The following is a 13,573-nucleotide window of genomic DNA, read 5'->3' as shown; positions in this document are numbered from 1 at the left end:
AAAAAAAAATTAAAAAAAAATAATAAAAATAAAAAAAAAAAAGATTTATAAAAAACTAAAAAATACATAAAAGAAGGGGCACCTGGGTGGCTCAGTCAGTTAAGCGTCCGACTCTTGATTTCAGCTCAGGTCAGGATCTCACGGTTTGTGAGTTTGAGCCCTGCATGGAGCTCCGTGCTGACAGCGGGGAGCCTGGTTGGGATTCTCTCTCTTCCTCTCTCTCTCTGCCTCTCCCCTGCTTACTTTCTCTCTCTCTCACTCTCAGAACAAAGAAGTAAACTTTAAACAATAGTTTAAAAATAAAAAAATAAGATGATTTAATGCGACATGAAACCACTTTTGGTGCTCACCCCAAGCGCTCCTGCACCTTCGTTTCCCCTGTCCCTGAGTTCTTGATTTTGCTTCATTATTAGTCAGTTTGATTGTATTGTCGAGGAATGTTTTTTTCCAAAACAGGACGTGAATGATACATTTTTGAAGTTGCTGCATTTCTGAACATATCTTTATGTTCACTACAGTTTATGTACAATACAGTTTGGCTTACTACGACAAGCTGGATCTCAAATGATTTTGTCTTCATAGGATATAGGAGTTTCTTCTCATCGCCAGCTGTCCACAGGTGAAGAGGCAGGTGAATCTTACCTGCTTTCCCTTTGTTTTGTAGGTGGCTTGTCTTTTGACCTGGGTAGGACTTATATTTTTTTCTATCCTTATAATTCAAAATATGTGCCAGGATGTGTCTCTTTGTATCTTTTACTTCACGTTTGCCTGGAATTAAATGACTCTTAATCGCCACTTACAGCTATGCAATCGCCTTCAACAAGTATTTTTTTCAGGCCTTTTTTCCAAAACCAACTCACCTGTGTGACGAGCTCAGTTCTCTTTCTTGACGTCTTTTCACATCTATCCACCTTATTTTTATTCTGTGATAATGCAAGTGTGTTTCCATGGGCCTAATTCATCGTCTTCCACTCCAGTTGTGTCCTCCGCACTTCCAAAGATGATTTTAATTTTCCTATTGCATTCTTAGTGCCCTTTCAGTCCTTCCCTGTGCCATTAATGACCCTCTCCCCCTTTCCTCTATGTTACAGTTCTCTCATCTTGGACTATTTATTTCTTCCACAGCTTTCATTTCCCAGAAGCTTTGCTGTCTCTCATGCAACTAAGGGTGTTTTACTCCTAGTTTCTATAATAAATCGTGTTCAGAAGTTTGTCTTTCATTTGTCTTCCTGTGATATTTCCTTTCATTTTTTTTCTTCTTTTTTTTTTAACATTTGTTTATTTTTGAGAGACAGAGAGAGAGCATGGGTGGGGGAGGGGCAGAGAGAGAAGGAGGCACAGAATCCAAAGCAGGCTCCAGGCTCTGAACTGTCAGCACAGAGCCCGATGCAGGGCTCAAACTCATAAACTGTAAGATCATGACCTGAGTCGAGGTCAGAGGCTTAACCGACTGAGCCACCGGGGTGCCCTTCCTTTCATTTTTTGCAGGAAAAATTTTTATAAGCCCCATTTAGTTTTTGACTTTACTTGTAATCAGTAGAGACTCATTCAGTGTTTGCCAACAGAAACATACCCTAGATGAATCGCTGTTGCTCCCTGACCCTGAATGTAGATAATGAATGAATTCCCCGCTTAGATTATTAGGGGAGATAAGTTGATAGCTATTTCAGATTTCTAACTGATATTCATCTACTGCAAAATAAAAAATTATTTTTTCCATCCCCAATTTCTCATTCTCTGTGTGAGAAAATGACTACATAAAACAGTTTCCAGGGTTCCACTTTCTACTCCTACCCTTTGAGCTCTTTGTGCACAAGAACCATAGCCTTCTCACAGCGACGGAGGTGGCCGGTCTCCTCTTCTCCCTGGACACAGGCCAGTCTACCTATCTCAGTTCCCTTGCAGTTTGGATTCTAGCCAGAGGAATGAGTGGAAGTGATGTCTAGTGCTCCTAGGTCTGACCAAACAACAGCTTCCCTATGCAGCCCACTCTCCCTTCCCACATCTGCTCACTGGCCGTTGGGAAACAATAGAAGCCACATGTTTTTATTGAGGTATAATTGATATTCAAAAGACTGCATATGATGGATGTGTACAATTTGATAAGCATGGGCTTACACACACATCTGTGATACCACCACAATATATAATAAACATATCCTTCAAAAAAAATCCCAAAGCATATCCATCACCTCAGAAGGTTTCCATGTGTCCTTTTGTGTGTGTGTGTGTGTGTGTGTGTGTGTGTGTGTGAGAAGAACACTTCACATGTGGGGTGCCTGGGTGGCTCAGTCGGTTAAGCGTCCAACTCTTGGTTTCAGCCCAGGTCGTGACTCACGGTTCATGAGTTCAAGTCCCACTGGGGCTCTGCATAGCTGGTCTGGAGCCTGCTTGGGATTCTCTCTGTCTCTCTCTCTGCCCTTCCCCTGCTCTCTTTCTCCCTCTCAAAATCAGTAAATAAACTTTAAAAACAAAACAAAACACTTCACGTGAGATCTACCCTCTTAATACATTTCAAGGTGCACAATACCACATTGTTGACTCGAGGCTCTACGATGGAGCCCTAGAATTTATACATCTGGTATAACTGTTGACTTTACACCCTTTGAACTGCTTCCCATTCCCCCTACCTTTCTCCTCAAGAAGCCACATATTTAAGAGGGCAGAGCCTGTGGCACCTTGGATCCCTGAATCGCTGTGCGCAGACCCTGCCTCACCTCCTCATCACCATCGTGCAACTCAATTTTGACTACTGTGCGAGGGAGGGAAAAGCTCTACTGTATCAACTGAAATGTCAGCGTTTATTTGTTTCAGCAGTGAACATACTTAAACCAATATACATTCTCCTCCTTCTCTTCCTTCCCATCGCAGTTATTTCCTGTGAGTGGCTGGATCTGGAGAGACATAGGCTTGGAGAAGAGGGTGGGACTCCCGTAGGTAGGATGACAGTGCGTAGGCTACCTGCCAAACCACAAGCCTGCGGATAGGGACACAAGTCCTGTTTTCTGCTGTGTACAGCCTGCGGGTTTTGAGTCCTGTTCCATCATGAGGTATTTTCTTATAATTTAGGTGATTTTTGCTCTTTGAAGTGAAGACTGAAGAGGGAGTGAGCCACCTGCTTCTTCCCAATGCACCTTCATTTTCACTATTGGTCATGGGAGTTCGGTCCTCATTCCATGTGTGTTTTCCGCCAGGCCTTGGTTTTGGTGATTCCGGTATTAAATTTTTTTTTTTTCAACGTTTTTTTAAAATTTATTTTTGGGACAGAGAGAGACAGAGCATGAACGGGGGAGGGGCAGAGAGAGAGGGAGACACAGAATCGGAAGCAGGCTCCGAGCCATCAGCCCAGAGCCTGACGCGGGGCTCGAACTCACGGACCGCGAGATCGTGACCTGGCTGAAGTCGGACGCTTAACCGACTGCGCCACCCAGGCGCCCCTTAAATTTTTATTTATTTGTTTGTTTGTTTGTTTGTTTGTTTGTTTTTAGTGTTGAAGCGGACACCTCTTGGAGTACGTGGCCTATTCCAGAGACGTGCTGTTTCTTCACGAACCTCCAATTTGATGCTCATCAGCCAGGGAAGAATTGGATGTTTCAAATAAGATGAAAGGGAAGACAACATCGACCTCGGATGGTAAGATAAGAATCAGTACTTTAGAACATGTTTTGAACCAATGAAATATTGTTTAGAGTGTTCTTACCATGATAATTGAATAACAACAATAGTGACACATTACATATGAGTAACGTTAGACGGCCTATAGGTTATAGCTTTACCATAAATGACCTCTTTGGTCAAAAAAACATCCCCTAAAAATTCAGGAAAAATACAAGAGAAAGCGAATTAAAGAGTAGTAGAGTAGAAAAAGCAAGAAAAAAAAAATCAGATGCATGTAGTGAAACAATTATCAGTGGATGTACGTTGCATTTATTTTACCTGAAACATTTAATGCCCTTTGTGTTTTAAAGGACAATTTAGGGGCGCTTGGGTGGTTCAGTCGGTTAAGCATCTGACTCCTGGTTTTGGCTCAGGTCATGATCTCACGGTTCATGAGATCGAGCCCCACATCGGGCTCCACTCTGACAGCGTAGAGCCTGCTTGGGATTCTCTCTTTCCCTCTCTCTCTGCCCCTCCCTTGTTCACACTCTCTCTCAAAATAAATAAATAAACTTTAAAAATAAATAGATAAATAAATAAAGGCAAATTATATTTTTAGACTCAAATAGTTCCTCATTTATTGTTTCTACTTTCCCTCTTCAACGCATTATCTTTACTACAGTTGGGATGGGGTTTTTTGTTGTTGTTGTTTTCTATAAATAAGATCACATCAATCCCCAACTTAAAACCTTTCACTTGGAATAAAATCCAAATCCCTCTTACCTGCAAGATCTGGATTCTGACTCCTTTCCAATTTCTTTTCATTTCACATTTTTCTCCACCCCTGCATTTCTTCAGCCACACTGGCCTTTTGTCAGTTGCTCAAATACACTGAATTCTTTCCCACCTTAGATCCTTTGCCCACGCCGATCCCTTGACCGTGAAGCCCTTCCCTGCACGCTTCCGATGGCTCCACACATCTCATGTTAATGTCCCTCCTGAGGTCAGGCCTCCTCTGAGCCCCTGTGTGTAAATTAGGTCTCCACTGCTAGATATTTGATTCTAGCAATGTATGTTTCAGAGCACAAGGCCACACTTGTTGCATTACTTGGTCAGTGCACTAGACAATCCCACTGGAGAAGAAGGGCCACGTGGTCAGTGAAGAGAACTCAATGCCATGGCCATGGCATTTAGTACCGTGCAGGCACGCCGTAACTCCATAATATATATTTTTTAATTGTGGTGAAATACACCGAAAATGACCATCTCAGTCACTTTTAAGTGCATGGTTCAGTGGCAGTAAGTACTTTCACATTGTCGTATTGTCATTCAGAGAACTCTTTCTATCTCACAGATGGGCTCAATACCTGGTCCCTTTAGTAAAGAGAAAAATCCTTTGTAATGTAAAAAAAAAAATCCCTCCCAATTTAACCATTAGAGAAGTTCAGATTTTAATATACCTGATTTAATTTTTGGGGTTTTTTTAGTCAAATTCTTTTTTTTTTAATGTTTATTTTTGAGAGAGAGCGAGAGGGGGAGGGGCAGAGAGAAGGGAGAGACAAAAAATTCCAAGCAGGCTCCATGCTGTCAGCACAGAGTGCAACGTGGGGTTTGATCTTACAACCCTGAGATCATGACCTGAGCCTAAATCAGGAGTTGGATGCTAAGCCGACCGAGCCACCCAGGTGCCCCCTATATATCTGATTTTCTTAACTAAGAAACACCTGTCAGGTAACCAATGCATACAAAAGAGCTCTAGGAATATTTATAGGGATAGACTGGGAAAATCAAATGTCACAGATAGCTCTGAGCAAAAAGGCTGAGAAAAATAATGTAAATAGGAAACTAGGTACATTAGTAGGTAAATAACGTAGAAGCAGCATATACATTTAAACTATCTTTTGCCTGTAGATGCAGGAAGATCTTTTACAAATGAATCCTTGTTTAGATGCTGAATTTCCTTCTAATGTGGGTTCTCCGAGGAGCATGTGGCCATTTGATTACATAAACAAGTAATTGGAAGTGTTTTTACTCTAAGACAAGAAACTACCCAAGAGATCACTTGTATCTGGGAAGAGTCAGTTTGGTTTGATTCCTATGAGAGGCTTGCAAAGCTGCGAGATCGTTAATTGCTTTGGAACTCTTACTGCCAGACGAAATCCTGTAGTATGTGTCCACAATGCTCAGAATATTCAACTAGGACTTTTGAGACTTGGAGAGGAGGGAGACATAAATGCATCTGAAAAAAATTTTTTTCAATGTAATAAAAAGGGATCAAAGCAAATTAGAGGCCATAGAGCAGATATGTACAAACAATTATATATTTATATAGTGTGCATAAATACTAATTAAAGTAAGTGGTGAAGGAGTGAGGGGAACTAACCTAATCTGGTTGGAAGAGAGTGTCCCCAAAAACAGTGATTTCATGGCCATGTAAATACTTTTCAGAACTAACACAATTATCAGGCATGTAGCTCAGATTGCATACTTGACAAGTGAATCCTTCAGACCCGCCAGTAAGCTTTGTAAATGCCCTTATAAATCATTATGTCTAAAATATGTCATCGCAATGAATTTTTATAAGAGATCTTCACGAAGGTCACCACATATTCAGCCAGGTCAGTTCTTTTAAGCTCCAGGGGATTTTATCGTGGCTTAAATCAAACCCTAACTAATCAATGGGAATTAAAGACAGGCTACAATCAACCCAAGAGAGGCAGTAAAAGTAAATGAACTGAGTGCACATCTCCAGGAGGTGTGTTCTCCAGGTGGAGAGTTTCTCATTACTAGATACCATCAGAAGGCAGCGCTGTCCTAAAGTGCTGAGCTCTGCAGTACTTTTCTGTTCCTATCAGTTAGCATAACATCATCTGGCTGCTGCTCTGGGTATTGATGTTATGTAAACATGCTTATGTAAGGAAAGGAGAAATAAACACGCAACCAACGCAGCCCGGGTTGCTGATGGATGCCAGAGCACGCATGTTTTGAATTGTGCTTTACACGCAACACAAAGCACTACTCTGATAAATTGGTAAAATAAGTTGCAGGCTGTTTAGAAAATGGCATCAAAATACACAGCGTGGTTATGCATCTATTCTGTCTTAACTGGCTTGTCACTTCCTACGTAGATCCATCTGTATTCCAACTAGGCCCTAATGGTTTATGCTTATGGGACACCTGGTTGATTTCTTTCTCTAATGCAAAATTGTGTCTGTAGTAAAGCCATGTCTCTTTGTTAACATTGTACTTGGAGATGATTGTCCTAGAGAGCCACTCCGTCTCTCTAGTTCCTTCTCCCCAGAAATGCCCAGACGCATCCTGGTTGCTATGAAGAACCGTGGCTCCGGGTTTGAATCTAGACTCCACCTCTTGTTAGCTGTGCGACACTGAAGAAATTACTTAACTGCGGTTTCCTCATGGGTAAAATGTGGGATAGTACCTATCTCAAAAGAGTGGTTAGCAGATTAAAGGAGATAAGGTAGCAGGGCCTGGCACACAGTAGCTAATAAGTGGTAGCTACTTTGATAATAGAACACCCCGGGCATTTGATGATGTGCACACCAGCCTTCATGGTCCCCTCCAGGGGGCGCTGTGAAGGAGCTCTCTCGCAAACATGAGCAGAGGAAGCCCCTCAGCCACAGCGCTGCCTTTGGTAGGTCCAAGGCCGCTTCCCCGTTCTTGCTGGCCTCACCTCCCACGCCATCCTTTTTTTTTTTTTTAAGTTTATTTATTTATTTTGAGAGAGACAGAGAGGGAGGGGGGGAAGGGCAGAGAGAGAGGGAGAGAGAGAATCCCAAGCAGGCTCCACACTGTCAGCACGGAGCCCGACATAGGACTTGAGCCTACAAACCATAAGATCATGACCCGAGCCAAGATCAAGAGTTGGACGCTTAACCAACGGAGCCACCCAGGCGCCCCAGGCCATTCTTCATATAACATAAGCCTGAGTGGACCTTCATTGCTTTGCCACCAGTCACTTACGGGTGGAAACCATCCCTGGGCAGAAATCAAGAAGAGCCCCTGTGCCCCTACTGGGCATGTGCAGCTGGGTCAGAACACTGACTCAATGACACACACCCCCTCTTCCCTTCTTTCCCACTCACACCTTCTTCTGGAGCCCTGATGTCTGCTGTGCTGCCCGCCCCTTGGGAGCTTAGCTCTTATGTGTGGTTAAGTAAGCAACAGCTGTGAATCATACTCCTAACCTACACATAAATTTGGGGAGGCTTGTTTCTTGTATTTGCTTAGCTTGCTTCCTGAGAAATGATGTCTCCCTCCTTTATCCCATATTGACTAATTTCTGGGCTGGCTGTGGCCATGATAACCTGTGGCCCTTGCAGACACTGTATAATTGGCCAGTTCTGTTCTTACTGCCAATCTATCACAAGGACAGTCTATGATGAAAAGAAAGTATCCGAGTTGGTCACTTTTTTTGACCTTGGTCTTGTTGTTGGTGAAAAAAGACTTGAGTTCCAATGCCTTCTAAAATTACTCCCAGGCATATTTTATTTAGACGTATAGAGGTTTGTTTTGTTTTAACAAAGACCCTAGTCAGTGAATGAGCCATGTTTTAATCTACCTCCTACGCCCTAGGGTTATAGGGATGGCCAAACACAGGACATGGGTACTGGGCAGATGAGACCCGCAGAAGAATCGTGAGTCACATATACTCATGGCCTAGAGGAGGACACTGATGTCATGCGGGACCACACCGGAACAGAATGAGTAGCTAAGGGCTGTGGCAGGCGGACTTTGTAGTATTGAGAGAGTGAGGTGGCACCTGGTTCCCTCGGTGGTTTGTTTGAATAATTCTGCCAGTTGACAGATGACTGAAACCCATTCCTTCCAGATAAGCAGGAACTGCCTCTGGTTTCCTTGATAAGGATGGTTATTTGGCTGGGGACCTTATCCATGAGGTCCACTAGGACAGTCAAGCCCCCTCCCCCAATTTTACCAGATGGCAAGGTGGTCCATGATATAGGGCCTTCATTTTAGGTCTTATACCAGACCTGTCAACATTGTGAACCTCTCATTCTGTCGGTGAAGAACACCAGAGCAAATGGATTTCCCAATGGTGACCATAATTTGCTACAGGACCTTATTTTTTCCTACATGTGACCCAAGACTATGACGAGGTAATATTGTGAGAAAGCAGCAATCGTTTGGTATCTTAAGGCAATAAGGCATATTATTTCATTTCCTTAAATATGTATGTTGTTCTATTCCTTCGATCTAGTTCCCAGTCATTAAGAGGGGAGGAAGAGAAGTTTAGGTTTCCCAATTTGGATGCCTTCTCAAAACAACAGAAAGGTATGTCATTTTCTTTTGTATTGTATATCCTCTGCTTCACAACCTCCCCCCAACCAACCCAGCGCCGATAAACAATTGTCTTTTCTTACATATTTCATGGCATATTTGTATTTCTATTTTTGGCAAAATTATAAAGCCATGGAGGCTCAGTGCATGCCCTATATTTTGCAAAGGTAATTATCAGAAGGATAAGAACAAGGGGCCATTGTCTCTCTTCTCTGTGCCTTAGGTTATACAGCACTCTCCGTGCAATATAGCCTCTAAAAGAATAAGGTAGACTGTATATAGCATTATAAAAAACATCTTTAAAAAATCAAAAGGTTCAGGGCACCTGAGTGGCTCAGTCAGTTAAATGTCCAACTCTTGATTTTGGCTCAGGTCGTGATCTCACCGTTTGTGAGTTTGAGCCCCACATTGGGCCCCCCGCCTGCTTGGGTTTCTCTCTCTCCCTCTCTCTCTGCCCCTCCCCGTTTGTGTGCTCTGTCTCTCAAAAATAAATAAACTTAAAATTAAAAAAAATAGTAAAATTTTTAAAATGAATAAGAAAAAGTTTCAACTGGTAGACACCTAAAACAGTTCCTGGCATACAGTAGCTCTTATTCCAACATTTGTTAATAAGTGAATGTCTACAGTAGGTATGATTGAAATGAACCAGCACAGAGTTCAAAAAGATGAGCGCATCTCCGTGAAAAACCTACAGGGCTTACTTGCTGACTCTCAAGGTCAATTCTTTTCGTGTTTGTTTGGTTGGTTTTTTTAATTTTTGAAAGAGAGACGGAGCACCAGCGGGGGAGGGGCAGAAGGGGGAGACATAGAATCCGAAGCAGGCTCCAGGCTCCGAGCTGTCAGCACACAGCTCCGTGTGGGGCTCAAACTCACAAGCCATGAGATCATGACACCAGCCGAAGTTGGAGGCTTAGTTAATGGAGTCATCTAAGCTCCTGTAGGTCATTTCTTAAATTGGACCACATGCCAGTGTTCTTCTGAGTGAAGATCGTGAATCATCTCCATCAGAATAACTTAAGATGGTTCTAGCTCAGTTTGTCTAAGGCCAAGAATCAGCATTTCAAAGAGCACCCCTGGGGATTCTTAAGTCCACTGCAGTTTGAGAATCTCTAGGCTACACTAGTAATTAAACATGTGCATCATGGAGAAAAGGAAGGACTGCACTATAGATTTTTTTCTGCTTGTGTCCCTTGCATATTCTTATGTTGAAATCCTACCCTACAAAGTGACGATATTCGGAGATGAGATCTTTGAGAGGTGATGAGGCCCTCATGAATGTATTTAGTGCCCTTATAAAAGACACCCCAGAGTGACCCCTTGTCCTTTCTGCCATGGGAGGTTCCAATGTGAAGACAGCCATAAATGAGGAAGGGGACTCTCAACAGACACTGAATCTGCTGGTGCCAGTGATCTTGGATTTCTGAGCCTCCAGAACTGTGAAAAATAATGTATATTTATAAGCCAGTCAGTTTATGATATTTTTGTTACAGCAGTCCAAACAGTAAGAAAGGAGGTAAGAGATTCCTCTTCTGACCAGCATAGGCCCACGGAATCACTGTTTCAGTCTCAGTGTGAATATAAGTATTTTCAGATTCTTTCATCACCTACCAGACTCTTCTCACCAACACACATATACATGAATTTCATGATGAAAACAGATGTGCCTTTGAAGTGTGCTTTATGGTGGTGGTGTTTTCTAATTCTTAGGATTAGAAATTCTCAGGGGGCGCCTGGGTGACTCAGTCGGTTAAGCGTCTGACTCTTAATTGTGGCTCAGCTCGTGATCTCGCGGTTGTGGGACCAAGCCCCGTGTCGGACTCTGCACGGAGTGTGGAGCCTGCTTGGGATTTTCTCTCTCTCCCTCTCTCTGCCCCTCCTCGGCTTGTGCATGCTCTCTCTCAAAAAATAAACATTTTTCTTAAAAACAGAAATTCTTAGAATGTGTCTTATTCACTGTTTTAAGTTATTTACTTAAATCTAAGGCAAGCTAAACTGGAGACACCTAGGTCTCCATGCTCTAACTCATTTGTCTTTTATCATTTGGATACAGATAATTTTTTAATAACACTATACATTTCCTGTTTTCTCAAGTAGTGTGTGCCACATCTAATTTGACTCCCGCTTTGAAAATTCAAATATTGTACAGGACACTAGGGTACTGTTGACCTCAAAGCCTTTTGAGGTATTCTTTGCCCCTAGACAAACGGCCCCATAATGATGAGTATCTGTAGGTCTTACGCCCGTGTCTTGTGCGGTTTAGGCCACTTCTGTTGTCAGACTTTCAGCTCTCACTTTTTCCTGTGGTCCAGTCTCTTATCTCCTCCAAATGTGTCGAAATGAGGAAATGTGTTAGACGCATTAATTCCAGTTTTGTGAAAAGCGAGGATAAAGAGAGGCAGAATTGGGGACGAAAAGGTCCTGCTTCTCACCTGGGCTTTGCAATCTGGCCTTAGGCACTCCTGCTTTTTGTGTTCTTGGTCTCAGATACGGTTGCAGGGGTCCCCAGCCCCTGCCACACTGAGATGGCAGCGGCCGCCGTGCTGTCTCCTCTGCCATGTTGGATTTGGTGTCCACCTCTCTACTCTCTCCAGTAAGGCAGGCTTTGAAGTTCACCAAGAACCATTTCTGCGTGAAGACCCCGAAGTAGTTGGTGGTTCAGCTCCCCCCAGTTTGGGGGATGACCTGGACACCTTTGTGGTAGGGCTGAGACTGGTGTTTTCATGGGGGAGGAGCCTCCCGAGCTGTTGGGGCTTTTTCCTTTTCTTCACTCCTACTGTTAGGGAGCTAAAGAGCAGAAGAGGCTGATACTAGGGTTGTCTTGTCCTCCCCTATGGTGCTGAGGCTGACTTCTGGTGGAATTCTGTCCTTTTCCTTTCTCTCCCTCCAGGCTTCAGCCCTGGGCTGGGGGACTCCCTGGCTTCTGTCCCATTCATTGCGAAGCCTTTAACTTCTGCCACAGGCTTGCTGGTCGTCTCTGCCCTGTAGTCACCACGCATGTGCTGCCCGCAGGTGAGGGACCTGCGGCTCTTGGTCACAGGCTGCAATTATGCACTGGGATCAAGCACTTGCTCTACGTGAAGACCTCTGAGGCCACATCAGAAGCACTTGCATTGGCCGTGCAGGTTCCACTTCCTGCTGGATCCATGAAAGCCATTCCTGCTGTATGAATGTGCCTAGCCTGTGCTCAGATGCCCCCCTGTCTACAGCACCGACCATGGTGCCTGTCATGACCACTGCTGCCCCTTTGTCAGGCACTGTAGACGCTCTGATTAGGAAAGACAGTGTGCTTTCATGAACATGGTATGTGCAGGAGGCATGTCGGATTCCTTCCCCCTCCGAATAATGAAAGGAGGTAGCCCCAAACACCTCAGGGATGATGGGGGAGGCTCCTGATGTGGACCTGATGGTGACCCTCTTGTCCACGTGGCTCCATAAGCACTGGGCTCTGCCTCAAACACAGGTATGTCCACTGTGACCTCCACCGGCATGGCCTGGGTACAGCTGTAAGCCTCCACTGGTGGTCTTGAGGGGATAAACAAAGTTTTCCTAAGGGGAAAAAAAGAAGAAAAGATCACTTTCACCTGAAGGGGACACAGCTAAAAGTTCAAAACGTAGCCACAATGGCAAGCTCCAGGGGGGCTGTTGTTTGTCATGACTGACTCCAAACGTGGAGGGAAGCTGCCTGGTTAGCTCAAAGGTCTGTGTAGGTCTGTGACCTCTTCCCTGGGTGTCTCCACATCTGGCCTGCTTCTCATAGCTCGCAGCTGCCGGGGCCAGCAGATAGTATCAGGTGTTGCTGGGCTGGTGGATATGAGGCTCAAGGTCACCACGAACACACCGTGTATACATCGATCCCTTCTCTTCTGCTGATCTGGATAAAGTCTCTCTCAAAGATCGGTGGCTACTTGAATGAAGCACATTCTCCCTTGTGTGGTTGTCACCGCAGGGTCCCCATGGTGGTGATAAAAATCCTCACTGAACACTCTGCTTTGTCATATCGGAGCACAGATTCGCGCCTCCTGGCTATCTTTTATCAAGACAGCGCTCCGTGGCTCCTCCACACCCCCCTCACCACCCTCGCAAGCAGCCCACCCGTTCTCCCCAGGCCTCCATGACAGGTGGCCGGGTCTGGTCTGCACAGATTCCGTTTTGCTCCAGAACACCTCGAGGGGAGCAGCCAGGAATCTGTGGGGGCGCTTTGCAGCCTGCTGGGGACAAGCCTGACATGCTCTCCCAGAGCAGGAGATGTAGGGCATGCTCAAGAGGGGCCTCCCCCAGCTGGCCCCCCAGGTCACCTCCACTTCTGCTTTGAAGCTGAAACCAAATGCCTGCTTCCTGAACCTCCCATTCAACCAACCCACCTTTAACCCGCTCCTGCCCATTGTGACCTACCACTGTCACGTCTGCCCATTGTGACCTAACACCGTCACACCGCCCTCGCCCTCGGTCCTCCACCTGCAACTGTGGGCCGCTCAGGGTAGGGACTCCACCCCCCAAACTCAGACCCGCCCAGGAGGAAGCACATTGCACATGCGTAGACACCGACGCCCCAGGAACTGGGAAACCTTAGTGGCGGGGGAGGTTCTAAGTAGAAAATTAAAGATTTCACATGTGGGCCCAAACGGCGTGGTTTTCCACTGGAAAATTATCAAAGGGCAGG

At 44.7% G+C, this 13,573-nt stretch overlaps 1 long non-coding RNA gene across 1 annotated transcript; it reads left to right on the top strand.

Moving 5' to 3' along the window:
- Window positions 1-3,443: 3,443 nt before the first annotated feature.
- LOC125923408 (uncharacterized) lies at window positions 3,444-10,784 on the top strand. Its single transcript, XR_007458027.1, has 3 exons — window positions 3,444-3,633; window positions 8,834-8,907; window positions 10,621-10,784. It is a non-coding gene; the product is annotated as an uncharacterized LOC125923408 (long non-coding RNA).
- Window positions 10,785-13,573: the final 2,789 nt, after the last annotated feature.

Source organism: Panthera uncia, chromosome B1, assembly GCF_023721935.1.
Source record: "Panthera uncia isolate 11264 chromosome B1, Puncia_PCG_1.0, whole genome shotgun sequence".
Taxonomy (NCBI): domain Eukaryota; kingdom Metazoa; phylum Chordata; class Mammalia; order Carnivora; family Felidae; genus Panthera; species Panthera uncia.
Note: the sequence above shows the minus strand (reverse complement) of the source record. Positions and strands in the feature narration are given on the sequence as shown.